The sequence below is a fragment of the Aulonocara stuartgranti genome (assembly GCF_965226115.1).
Source record: "Aulonocara stuartgranti genome assembly, chromosome: 17".
In the NCBI taxonomy this organism is placed as follows: Eukaryota; Metazoa; Chordata; class Actinopteri; order Cichliformes; family Cichlidae; genus Aulonocara; species Aulonocara stuartgranti.
This window is the reverse complement of record NC_138953.1, coordinates 1,945,416-1,959,429: the sequence shown is the minus strand read 5'-3', so window position 1 is coordinate 1,959,429 and position 14,014 is coordinate 1,945,416. Positions and strand designations below refer to the sequence as shown.

Genomic DNA, 14,014 nt, shown 5'->3' with positions numbered 1-14,014 from the left:
TTCAATTGTAAAGAAGGTCAAAAGCTTGTTAGACAGAGGTTATAGTGTGAACACAAAGTAATGAAGAGTAATGGGAAGAGTAGCTTTAGTAATGGTTTGTATGATTTGTATGTTGTGTCAATTGCCCAAACACAGTGGTAAGGCCGGATATGGTCTACCCGTTAAAGGGGGCAAAGGGACAATGAAGAGCACTGTAAGTTGTGTGCTTAGAAACCAGGAGTAATTTTTAAAGAGGAAACGGGTTAACTCTATAGAGACTGTTTCCACAGATTGACCAAAGTAATCTAGGACCTTTTACTAGGAAAAGCTAATTATATCTGTTTGGATTTGAGCAGTGAGGAAAGTCAGAAGTGGGTTTAAACTGTGATTCTGGGTAAAAAGGGGGTGTAGGAAGTAAGGTAGGACAGCTCACAGCCCGGCGTAGACGCGAGGTGCTGTGTTAGAGCTTGACTTATTTGTTAGATTTATTTGTTGTGGATACAAGTAATTACGCCACAATAATAAGGGAACATTGAAAATACACAACCCATTGAGGGGATGGATGACATATATGGTTGGGCAACTGAAAGGTTTCATTTTGTTTAGCAGGATTTCTTTTGTTATACTTTAGCTATTATTCTCACATGCAAATAAACTTAATGGGATAAATCAGGAATTATGCCGTCTTTCTTAGGAAAGATGAAAAGGGGGGGGGGGGACTGTTACGAAATAAATATATATTCTTAGTGCTTATTTTCTATTTATATTGTTTTATAGGGGCCAGTGTAGGAAAACGCCACTTTGAGTTATAAAGTGTGTAAAAGGTCACAGAGTACTGACAGGAAACTCTGCACACTTTGTGCAGAGAACAGGAAGCGGTGCAGACAGAAAAGTGAAACTAGGCAGAGTGCACTGCAGAGTTGTTTTGATTGAAACTATGTGTGACGTATGACTGATTATGTTATGCTCGTTTTGGCTTGTGATGCTTCAGACCTGTGGATGCTTGCTAGCGTCTGCAGCTCTCCTTTTCTGGGAATGTAGAATAAAGATGATTTTGTGAGCTTTGACCACACTGAGTCGGTGAAAGAATTTAAAAGAAGCGGATTTGATAACAGTAAAAACTGATTCAGCTCAAATATTCAGACAAATATTTACTTTCAAATGAGAAAACTGTTGTTGGGTCTAAACTCAGACCCCGCTGTATCCAGGATTTATTCCCGTGAAAGAAAAACAAGACAACAGCGATCGATCGTTTACTTGCAAGAGAGGCCTCGTCTGTGTCTAACAATGACCCCGACGATGGCCTCCTCCTGCTGCCTTTTATTGAGAAACAGTTCACACAAAACACATCACAGCAAAGCAACGCCCACATGGTTCTAAGACAAGGCATTGTATGTAAATGTGTGAACTTCTGTATAATAATAATGGATTGGATTTATATAGCGCTTTTCAAGGCACCCAAAGCGCTTTACAATGCCACTATTCATTCACTCTCACATTCATACACTGGTGGAGGCAGCTACGGTTGTAGCCACAGCTGCCCTGGGGCAGACTGACAGAAGCGAGGCTGCCATATTGCGCCATCTGGCCAACACCAGCAGGCGGTAGGGTAAAGTGTCTTGCCCAAGGACACAACGACCAGGACAGAGAGCCCAGGAATCAAACCGGCGACCTTCCAGTTACAGATGCGCTTCCCAACCCCCAGCGCCACGGTCGCCCCAAGTAAGTAGGTAATTAAGAATGTGTGTGTGTGTGTGTGTGTGTGTGACCTCCTGCTGACCAAAGGGTCGTAAACGCAGGAAGCAACATCACAAGAAACAGATCTTCCAGATAGGATGTATCTGCAATAAAAGACTACAGCCCCCCCCCCCCCCCCCCCCCCCAGAACCTCGAGAGGCTGGGGAGGGGGACATTCCTTTCATCACAGTGTTAAAACAATGTAGAGATGGTAAGCATAAAAATGACAACATTTAACAATTCACTCTAACAACTGTGCATGCATGTTTATGTGTGTATTTATAAATGTACACATAAAAATAATTTTCATCATAGTAAAAATGTGACACAGAGCAAAGATCTTACTTTTTCAGTGGGGCCTTCTCCTCTCCAACACCCACAGTAACCTCATTTATTATCTGATTCAAATAAATCAAAAAGCATGTGATTAAATAAGAACTGAAGAAGAAAAAACATGACATATCAGGCTGTCCCTCCCAACAAGGTCCGCGTCAGGTGTTGAGGAACCAGGGCACCCTGACGACAAGTGGGCTACTGGAACAAGACGGCATTGGTGGGCAAGAGAAGAAAACAGGGCGTTGTTGGAATGCTACTATGCAAGTAACCCCGGTGGAAGGGGTTACATGAATAGGATGAGGGACCTATGGATTCTTCGATACCCAACATCCACAATGACGGCGAAACAACTAGTAGCTCAGTGTTCCAACATTCGGAAGAAGGGACTGCTCTCACAGCTAGAGATTGACGAGGTACAACATAAATGCTACGGCAAGGAGGAGTCAGGACGCCAGGTCAGGGGGGAGATATCATCACCCCCACCCGAGATTGGGTACATAGCCCCAAGCGCGATAGGAGAAGGATCGTTGAGTGCAAGAGGAACTGACCTGAAAAATAGGATCATGGCCAAGCTTGAAACCTGGACCCCCCATAGCCGGTTACCAAGATTACGTGAAGTACCCTCAGAAGGTCTGCTAGATGATGTTAATGCAGCACTACGGACAATACCTACAACCACGATTACCGACACTAACAAGCTGATCTACAATACGGCAGCAGTGATCAGTGAGATGCTTGGCTACAAGTTGAACAGCCACAAGGGGCAGTACCCTCCATGGAGAAGGAGGCTAGAGGGCAAGATCAAAGTAGCACGGAGGGAGGTTAGCCAACTATCGGAGTTGCAGAAAGGTGCGGCAAAGAAGGTGCATAAGAAATACAGCAAGCTGTCCATACCTGAGGCCTTGGAAACTGCCAAGCAAAGACTCACAGCCTTGGCCAGCTGTTTGAGGAGGTACACCAGAGAGATAGAAGGCAGGAGAATAAACCAGCTGTTCTCCACAGAACCAGCAAAGGTGTACTCTCAGTGGCAAGGGAACAATAAGAGAACAGCACCACCAAGGCTGGAGACGGAGCAATACTGGAAGAGCATATGGGAGAAGGACGCAACCCATAACGGCAATGCTCAGTGGCTAGTGGATCTGAGGGCAGACCACAGCGACCTCCCTGAACAGGGTCCAGTAACCATCACAGTGGCAGATATCCAAGAAAGGGTCTCCAGTATGAAGAGCTGGACAGCACCAGGGCCCGACATGGTTCACGCCTACTGGCTAAAGAAGCTGACTGCACTCCACGAGCGTCTGGCAGCACAAATGAACCAGCTGCTAGTTAACGAGAGACACCCGGAATGGCTAACTGAAGGCCGGACGGTCCTGATCCCCAAGGACCCCAAGAAGGGACCGGTCCCCTCCAACTACCGACCAATAACCTGCCTCAGTACTACATGGAAGCTCCTGTCAGGCATCATATCGGCTAAGATGAACAGGCACATGGGTCAATACATGAGCGGGGCACAGAAAGGGATGGGCAAGAATACCAGAGGCGCAAAACACCAGCTACTGGTAGACAGAACAATCAGCCGAGACTGCAAGACCAGACTGACCAACCTGTGCACTGCCTGGATTGATTACAAGAAGGCCTATGACTCAATGCCCCACAGCTGGATACTGGAATGCTTTGAATTGTACAAGATCAACAGGACCCTAAGTGCCTTCATCAGGAACTCAATGGGGATGTGGCGTACAACACTAGAGGCCAACTCCAAGCCCATAGCACAAGTCACCATCAAGTGCGGATCTACCAAGGAGATGCTCTGTCCCCACTGCTGTTCTGCATAGGCCTGAACCCCCTCAGTGAGATCATTAACAAGACTGGCTACGGATACCGACTACGGAACGGAGCAGTTGTCAGCCACCTCCTGTACATGGATGACATCAAGCTGTATGCCAAGAGTGAACGAGACATCGATTCACTGATCCACACTACCAGGCTATACAGCAATGACATTGGAATGTCGTTCGGACTGGAGAAGTGTAGTCGAATGGTAACAAAGAGAGGGAAGGTAGTCAGAACTGAGGGGATTAAACTACCAGAAGGCAACATTGCAGACATAGAGGACAGTTACAAGCAGAGGTGGGACCAAGTCATTGTTTTGCAAGTCTCAAGTAAGTCTCAAGTCTTTATCCTCAAGTCTCAAGTGAAGTCTCAAGTAATGTCAGGCAAGTCCGAGTCGAGTCTCAAGTCACTGGTGTAAAAGTCCGAGTCAAGTCACAAGTCTTAAACTTTGAATTTCAAGTCCTTTCGAGTCTTTAAAAAATCCCGAAAAAAAGCATGTTGCAGTTATGCTAAATGTAAATATTAGACCATGTAATTTTAAAATCTGTGTTTTTCTCAACACATGACAAAATAGTGAACTTAGAAAATATACACAAATTGTGAAATTGCACCTCTTTAAAATGCAGCTCAATTAAACCTAGCTCCAAGAATAATTTTCACCGACAGTTCTGAGATAAGCTGCATGTTATTCTTGGATGCGGTTGTAGGACCAGCTTTAAAATCGCATGACAAAAATATCATACATATTAAAAAAAACTGTATCACCAACGTAGCCTGGACAACATTTGCTAGTTAGATGAAGTCAGCTATCTCATCGTAGCATATTTATATGCATATTTATAATTATACGGTTCTTGGAGTGAGTGCATACACTCATGAAGTTTAGTAACTTCAGGTCACTGCAACAAGCCCAGGTACAGTTTACCGACGGATGGGTGCAGGACCTTGAAACGCACCGTGTAGAACGAAAGACCATCGTACCTATCATAAGTTTACCAGTCTCACAAATCGTCGTCATAAATACACATTCGTTAACCGTTTATTAATATAACCTTTGAGCTCAACGGTAATTAGTCAGTAGTGGAAATAATTTCTGGTACCCATCACAGAAATGTAGCAGTGACAATAATACTGTATGCTGTAATCGCACTGGGCAATTAGTGATACAAAAACCTGTTTTATCCTGTGAATAAAAGTATATGTTTTTGTCAATGTACCATAATAACAGAGGCGAAACGCAATATTGTGTCAGGACAATTCACTATTTATGCACAATAAATAAAGGAGCATAGCGCGACAATTTCTGTTCAGCGCCAGACTTGCTTGTAACCTATATCACCAATTATGTTATGAAAATGACGCATTAACTACAACAGCAGACTGACCTTCGTGTAAATGCTTGGAGCAGACTAACCTGTGAGCTGGAGTGTTCTGGGACGTTATATTTGATCTTTGAATGGCTGAAATCCAGGCCATCCGTCGCGTCTTTGTTACTTCGGAAACATGGCTCGAACAATTTCTCTTCAACGTCGTAATCCGATAACAACCGATCTCTTTACCCGTCGGCTTCCCGTGGCTGTCATGCGACCGGCTATTGCAGTTAATAATACAACAGCTTCTTGACATTTTTGTGTTTCTTTTTATCGCTGTGTAACTGATTTTAATTGAAAGCCTGCGTGCGCTAGTACCTCTTGCCACGAGTTCCCAGAATCCTTTGCGGTTTTACCCCTGAATGACATCACATTTTCAATCTCTATATAATATGCATGTTAAATTTTATATTTGGGGTGAAATATCAAGTCTTTTCAAGTAAACCGGTTCAAGTCCAATTCAAGTCCCAGGTCATTGGTGTAAAAGTCCAAGTCAAGTCACAAGTCTTAGAACATTTTTTCAAGTCAAGTCTAAAGTCATAAAATTAATGACTCGAGTCTGACTCGAGTCCAAGTCATGTGACTCGAGTCCACACCTCTGGTTACAAGTACCTGGGGATCCCACAGGCGAATGGGAACCATGAAGAGGCCGCTAGAAAAGCTGCAACCACCAAGTACCTGCAGAGGGTCAGGCAAGTCCTGAGGAATCAGCTGAATGGTAAGAACAAGATCCGGGCCATCAACACCTACGCCTTGCCCGTGATCAGGTACCCTGCTGGGGTAATAGGCTGGCCAAAGGAGGAGATAGAAGCCACTGACATAAAGACAAGAAAGCTCCTTACCATGCATGGAGGGTTTCACCCCAAGTCCAGCACCCTGAGGCTATACGCTAAGCGGAAGGAAGGGGGCCGGGGACTGGTGAGTGTCAGCACCACAGTTCAGGATGAGACAACGAACATCCAAGAATACATTGGGAAGATGGCCCCAACTGACCAAGTGCTCAGTGAATACCTCAGGCAGCAGAAACCCAAGAAAGAGGAGGGAGACGAGGAACCATCATGGAAGGACAGGCCCCTGCACGGTATGTACCACCGGCAGACAGAGGAGGTGGCTGATATCCAGAAATCCTACCAGTGGCTGGACAAAGCTGGACTGAAAGACAGCACAGAGGCACTAATCATGGCAGCACAAGAACAAGCTATGAGTACAAGATCCATAGAGGCTGGGGTCTATCACACCAGGCAAGACCCCAGGTGCAGGCTGTGTAAAGATGCTCCAGAGACAATCTAGCACATAACAGCAGGGTGCAAGATGCTAGCAGGCAAGGCATACATGGAACGCCATAACCAAGTGGCCGGCATAGTGTACAGGAACATCTGTGCCGAGTATAACCTGGAAGTCCCGAGGTCAAAATGGGAGATGCCCCCAAGGGTGGTGGAGAATGACCGAGCTAAGATCCTGTGGGACTTCCAGATACAGACGGACAAAATGGTGGTGGCTAACCAACCGGACATAGTGGTGGTAGACAAACAGAAGAAGACGGCCGTAGTGATCGATGTAGCGGTTCCCAATGACAGCAATATCAGGAAGAAGGAACATGAGAAGCTGGAGAAATACCAAGGGCTCAGAGAAGAGCTCGAGAGGATGTGGAGGGTGAAGGTAACGGTGGTCCCCGTGGTAATCGGAGCACTAGGTGCGGTGACTCCTAGGCTAGGTGAGTGGCTCAAGCAGATCCCGGGAACAACATCGGAGATCTCTGTCCAGAAGAGCGCAGTCCTGGGAACAGCTAAGATACTGCGCAGGACCCTCAAGCTCCCAGGCCTCTGGTAGAGGACCCGAGCTTGAAGGATAAAACCGCCCGCAGGGGCGTGCTGGGTGTTTTTATATATACATATATATATATATATTTGGATCTCATATCTTCTTATCAAATGTAGCTATTGTCAAATAAACTGAAATCTGGGACTTACCCAACACTAATATTTCATATATTACTTCAACTCACTAATTTAATTAAGGGGTTTGTTTCAAATTATTACGTAAAGTAAAAAACCACAATGCACATGTGCAAATAACAGTAGCCAGCTGCTGCCACAAGATGGCAGAAAACTAAAGGTTCGCAGAGAGATTTCTTTAGTTTGGGACATTTAATCAATGTGTATTATTACACTTGATTAAATGTCAGAGCAAATAGATGACGCACAAGAGAAGAATATATGAAAGATTTTATTGAAATGTCCTGGAGCTGTATGTGAGGCATTCAGGGAACATCGGTCATTTATATGGAGAGAAATCTGTCTCAAAAGTGTTACAAATGAATACAGTATGATCCACAAATATAAACTAAGATTTAACAAATATGTGCAGTGATTGATGTGCTCTCAGGCATGTGCTTCAATCCACAAACAAATACAAAACAATCTGACCAGACGTACAACTGTTTCACAAATTCTATAAAGCATTCACACTCCAATGGATGCATCAGAAAGCAATTTGGGATTACGATCTTGTCCAAGGATATTTGGCTTGCAGACTGGAGCAGCCAGGGATCAAACCAGAAAACTTTCTGATCAAAAGCTGACTTGTGCTAAATCCTGAATGGCAGCCAGCCCATTTTAGCCATCCAAGATTAAATGACACATTCTTTAATTACAGAGTTAGGGATTGTTACGTGGAACTCAAAAGAAATGTTGAACCCATCTCGTGTCCTGTGTCTTCTGAAGCTGTCTGTACTTTTACCTCCAAAGTTCATCAGCAAACAGTTTGCAGGCCTGTAATTATCAGGCTGTACCTAAGCGCTTGAATTCAACCTAAAAGCTGTGCTGTCATATAGAACAGCGCTCCCCAACCCCTGGGCCTTGGACCGGTACCAGTCCTGTCATTTGGTACCGGGCCGCAAAAGTTGAGGCTCAGGTGTGAAATGTATGGTTTTCTGGGTTTTTATCGGTTTTCAGTGTTATTTTGTTATTGTTTTTATCGTTAACTGGGTCCTGGGTCTTTTCACGTGTGTTATGAATAAATCTTCTTTTTTTCGGTACCGGTACTAGTTTTATTTTGTTGTATTTATCCACGACACCTTAAAGGCCGGTCCATGAAAATATTGTCGGGCATAAACCGGCCTGTGGCGCAAAAAAGGTTGGAGACCGCTGATATAGAACCAAGTACCCTCCGCGGAAATTATAGCTAATGTCACAATTGGATCTGATGAGACAGCTATGATTTCTGGACTCGAAGTAAATAATCCTGAATGAATTTATACAACATCAGTTTGTTTGTTTTGCTTTCATAACAAATAGTTTGAGCCATATACAAATACAGAAGTGACAAATGGAAACATATTTACAATCCAAAGTAGCGGTTTTCAGTAGCACAGTCTTTTATTTACAGTCTGCTTCTCCTGGTGGTAAACTTCTATCACATGTTTGGATTAAAACTTGGGCCTACATAACTGCTGGTTCCAGCTTAAGCAATATTTTAAAAATACTAAATTCTTCATTGATTTGAGCTGTGGGGTTTGCTATACACTGGCAGAAAATTGTAGAGTAAATGGTGAAAACAAAGAAACCAAATCACAAGATCCTTGAATTCCATCTTTTTCATTAACAGAAACTCCAACAAATTTGTGGCCAACTGTTGATGTTTAGGATATGAAAAGTCCAGTCCAGCAGGTGGCGGTAATGCGCCTTAAAGCTTTAACCGCCAAACAAATCCAAAAGCCGAAGAAGAAGCCGAGTTCCCGCTTTATGGCGTTTTTCTCTCAGTTTATTGTCAAGACTGATTTAAAGGTAAGCACCGAGTCTAGTTAATGTAGAGATTAGCTCCTGAATGAGTCTTTCTGTTCTCTGTTCTCAGGTTTTGTAAACCAGTTGAAAGAAAATCTGACTAAATTGACTCAAGCTGCTTTAAACTAATTCACAGAAAGATATCAGAAAAAGGTTATGAAACACAGAGAAGAAAATAATTTTATTAGAAGAAAGCTTTTAAATGAGCTCACTGTAATCAGAGTTTATGTTATTTTATTAGTCTGTTACTAAGCGCTACTTAGCATCTCTGTGGCACCTGCACAGTTTATGAACGTGCTATCCAAGCTAGCTAGCTAGCGCCACCCTTCATCCATCACTTCAGGCTCCAAAAGACCCAACATGATGGCGGTAAAAGTGCTATAATGAAATCCATTTATGAGAAATGTAAAAATAAATGTATTCCAGGCTAAAACACAGCTGCCTTTGTCTTATCAGAGCAAAGTTGTTTGGCCCACAGGGCATGTGACTGTAAAAACTGGCCTCACTCTGAGAGGCCTGTTATTAAAATCATTTCAAAGATGATTTGATAAATTCTGATCAGTATTCAGTAAATGAGCCTGATTAACTGTTAGCAAAATAATAATGATAGGCCAGAGATACCAGAGATGCATTTTTAAAACAAATACAACCTCGAACCCTAAGAGGGGATCTGTGTTCTAATTTTATCACATTTAAATGTACTGCAGATCTTTTAAAGCTCCAAACAAAACTGAAATGGAGGAACAAAGATATATAGAATAGAATAGTCTTTTATTGTCTTTGTACATTTCCAGCTAAATTGTGGGGGCTCCACACCAACTGTGCATGGAAAACAATATAAATAGTAAGACAGTAAGAATAAATAACATATAAGAGGAGTATATACAAAGAGGAGGAAGGCACACATTAGAGAACAGGTTGCAGAATTCTTGAAAGTAGTGCAATGGACTTGATACAAGTAGAGAATCGGAGTGTGACTGAGTGATGAGGGTTACTCAGATCATGGCTCAGATTTCTACACCCACTCAGATAGGATAATCTTCCACGGCACACCTGATCAGTTCTCACGGCACACGTATGTGTACTCGTTTATGCAGCTCCATCGATTGTTCTGTTTTCGTTCTTGGCCAGGGCCTTTTTTAAAGAGGAATTGCTCTCCTGGTACTGGTGTGCCATACTGCTGAATTTGGTATCAGTGCTCAAACCTTTTGTCTTTGTTTAAAACAAGTTGCCCACCCAGGGAAGCTAAAATTTGTTGTTTGTACTCTCAGATGAACATATGAGACACTTTGAGTCTTCAGTGCAGTGTGGAGCCTAACAAAGTTCTGTTTTGTGTCCCAGCTGATCAGCAGGAGGAGAAGAGTCTGACAGAGCAGCAGAGGAACATTTCAGCTACTTGGACTCAGCTCAGCCACTGCAGAGAAAACAATGAGTTCGACAAAGAAGGTGACAGATACTAGTGTTAAGAAATACTCCATTAAAAGCTAAAGTACTGATATATGTTTTATGCTAAACTAACTGAACCCTGTGCTGTATTAATGTAATGTAAAAAAGATGTATACAATGCATACATCTTAGACGGTGACGTGTGCCTCTAAACATCAAAACGAGCAGGGAAGAGGTTAAAGTGGGATTCAGCAGGATTCAACCCTAAAATCAGCTGTAGTGGCTCAGTGTGGGGAAAAGAATCACAGCTCACAATAATTTCTATTGAAAGCTCCAGTAGATTTTTTTAATGTACAGGCTGTGATCAGCTGACCTGTTGGTCTCTGTGAATTCATCCAGATGTCAGCAGATGTTTCATGAGTTGTCCTGGCTGATTTCCATTCTCTGCACTGACAGTACACTGTCTTTATATTAGACACTAAACTGTTGGTATGTGGGTGGAGCTCAGTGAATGAATGTCAGCATCATGAGCTTAAGTTCAAGTTAATCTCTGCTACACTTGATGTAACCTAACTCTGACATGAGCACCACAGTCTCTGTGCACCAGTCACACACTGTTCATTACTTTAAATCCATCACAGTAGAGTAAACTTACCTGCTTATCCTGCACTAACCTGCAGAGGATTTTACTGCAGTCTTTACATCACATTGTGAGACAAACTGCACACAAACAGTTTGTGTGTTTGCTGATGTTTGTTGGGCTGATAGAATCGCTGCATTTGAAATTACCTGCCACATAAAAAATATTACTCCATTTATTCTCGCTTGTCTTCTGTATTGCTAGCTAGATGTTGAAATAACGCGACCGCGACTTATTAGCACCTGCAGGTAGGGCTGTTCGATATAGCGATATATATCGGATGATGATATAAAAACGTCTATCGTTTCATTTTACACTATCGTTTGTTTCGTGGTGTCACAAAATAAACTGTTTACGGCAATATTTGTTCATGGTTTTGATGTCACTGTAGTGGCTATATTAAGTTCTTAAAGTTCTCTCTTTCTCTTATATTTTATATAACCACACTACGGACGGACAAGCGCCTGTTTTTATGCATTGTCGTTAGCAACAACGACGGTAAAACCATCGCGTGTCCGCTTGTTTATGTTCCACATAAACCTTTCACAATAAAGCTCAAGATCTTGTTGAGACTTTTCAAAATAAACTGAATCACGTGAAAGATGCAGAATGTTTACGGATGAGAAGTAAAAAAGACGCCAGGTGCTAAAAAATAAACCTTAGACTCAAACGTTAGAACAGGCTTCTCCCCGCAGCACGCCGTGTAATAAATACTCACAAAGAAAACGGCGCCGTTACAACTTATGTCTAAAAATGTATCGTTTCATGCATCGGTTAAAACACTCGACTCCAGCTACACGACGCGCAGCTGGAAACACTTCACGCAAGTCGAGCTGCCCGAGATTCACAGAATTTACAGAAAAGGTTACATTTTTGTGATTTATATCGTTATCGGACGATAGATGTCTTATATCGGGAGATGAGATTTTGGTCATATCGCACAGCCCTACCTGCAGTCGTTCAGATTCTGTGCCAAAAAACACAAACGCTGGCCCATTTTAACCCCTGACTATGGCACACAGTTTTGCCTCTTTAATCTTTTATCGTTAGTACATGATCGGGATTGGATTTCATATGTTATTGTTTAGGCTCAAATCGATTAGATCTTTGATGCCCGCAGTGATGAAATAACTCCCCTCAAAAGAATTAAACCAAAAGTAACAGCCTGTTTTGAAAATATAAGGAGTAGAAAATACTGATTTTTTTTATATGTAGCGAGTAAAAGTAAAAAAAAAAACTCAGACTCTGACATCATCCTTCACTGAGTCAAGCTAGTAACTGTTACATTTGATTTATTATTACTGAATAAATTAGACAATTATAGAAATATATAATAGGAAACAGCAACAGGAAATATAAAAAAGTGCAGACCTGGTAAACATTTATTACTATTCTGAGTGTTAGCATTAATATTTGTGCACAAGTAGGAGAGATGGGCATGATTTTAGCTTGTTTGAACAATGATTAATTATCTTTAACACCAGGTTGGATGTAATGTGTTACTACTACCAGTAGGTGGGGATAAGAGACCTTTAAGGTGTTTGGTGCCACACTCCCCCTTCAGGTTTAAAACTAGTGTTAATGGAGGGAGTTTGAAGCCTCAGTTTGTTTAATGACTGCATTTCACTCACTGCCTCTGTTTGTATCTCTGTCACTGCAGGACCAACATGGACTGAGAAGTCAGCGCTCTCAAGAGGCCGACAAACCTCACAGAAGAAAGAGAGAGAAAAAAAACACCTGTGACGAGTGTGGGAAGGGTTTTACTGGGAAGTCTAAACTAAAACAACATCAGTTAATCCACACTGGAGAGAGACCGTTCAGCTGTGACTTGTGTGGAAAGTCGTTTTCCTGGAAGACTGCCCTAAAAACACACCAAGTCGTCCACAGTGGAGTTAAAGCTTACAGCTGTGATCAGTGCGGCAGAGCTTTTACTCGAAGTAGCAGCTTACAGAGGCATCTAGTTACCCATTCTGGAAATAAGGCATACAGCTGTGACATCTGTGGAAAAACCTTCAGCCGGCTATGGAGCCAAAATACACACCTACGCATTCACTCCGGAGAAGATGTGTACTGGTGTGATCAGTGTGGCAAATACTTTACAATAGACGCACAGTTACAACGCCACATGTTTACCCACACTGAGGAGAGACCTTATCAATATGACCTGTGTGAGAAGACTTTTAAAACTCCACAGCACCTGAGACGACACCAGCAGATCCACACCAGAAAGAGACTCTACAAGTGCAGTTACTGTGAGGTATGTATTTTTGTTTTTATCTTGTAAGTTCAGTCTGACGGTTTGGAACAAGTCTGCTCATTAAATTGTGTTAGCATGTTAGCACTTCTACTGCACCCAAGAGTAGCTCTGAGCCATTATTCAGATTTTCATTTCATTTAAGTGTAAGTCAGATGTTACTGTAATATTAAAGAAGTATTACTGTAGTATTATGGTGGTAGTATTGTAGTTATTGTAGCCCAGTACACTGAGTGTGTTAATCGAAGCAGTAAAATTGGACGTCTGCAGAGATGCTCTTTATTTCAGGCGACGTTCAGGATACAAATGTTGAAGGACTAACTTACACTGTCTTTGTGTCTTTGTTTAGAAGCAGAGCGACACAGATGGATCCACTTCTCAACCCTGTCATCACTGTGGTGGTGGGAAAGACTTTCGTTGTGACATCTGTGGAAAAACTTTCAGTGAGCAAGCTGGCCTAAAAAGACATCAACGTAGACACACTGGAGACAAACTGAAATACTGCAAAGAATGTGGGAGAAGCTTCCCCACATCAGGTGACTTAAAACCAGTGCTTTAAGTGGCCCAAAAGAGGTGCCGGTACTCTATTTTTTTTCCGCCTCCCCTGAGGTAACAACAACTATATTGAATGGGTTTTATATACAACAGTCAACAGACAACCTTATACAAAATAATAAATCATTTTATTAGTTTGTGG

At 42.5% G+C, this 14,014-nt stretch overlaps 1 long non-coding RNA gene across 1 annotated transcript; it reads left to right on the top strand.

Annotated features, from left to right (window-relative positions):
* The first annotated feature begins 8,972 nt into the window (after nucleotides 1-8,972).
* Nucleotides 8,973-13,926, top strand: LOC309691829. The gene is made up of 4 exons (XR_014272129.1): nucleotides 8,973-9,040; nucleotides 10,379-10,483; nucleotides 12,724-13,320; nucleotides 13,667-13,926. It is a non-coding gene; the product is annotated as an uncharacterized lncRNA (long non-coding RNA).
* Nucleotides 13,927-14,014: the final 88 nt, after the last annotated feature.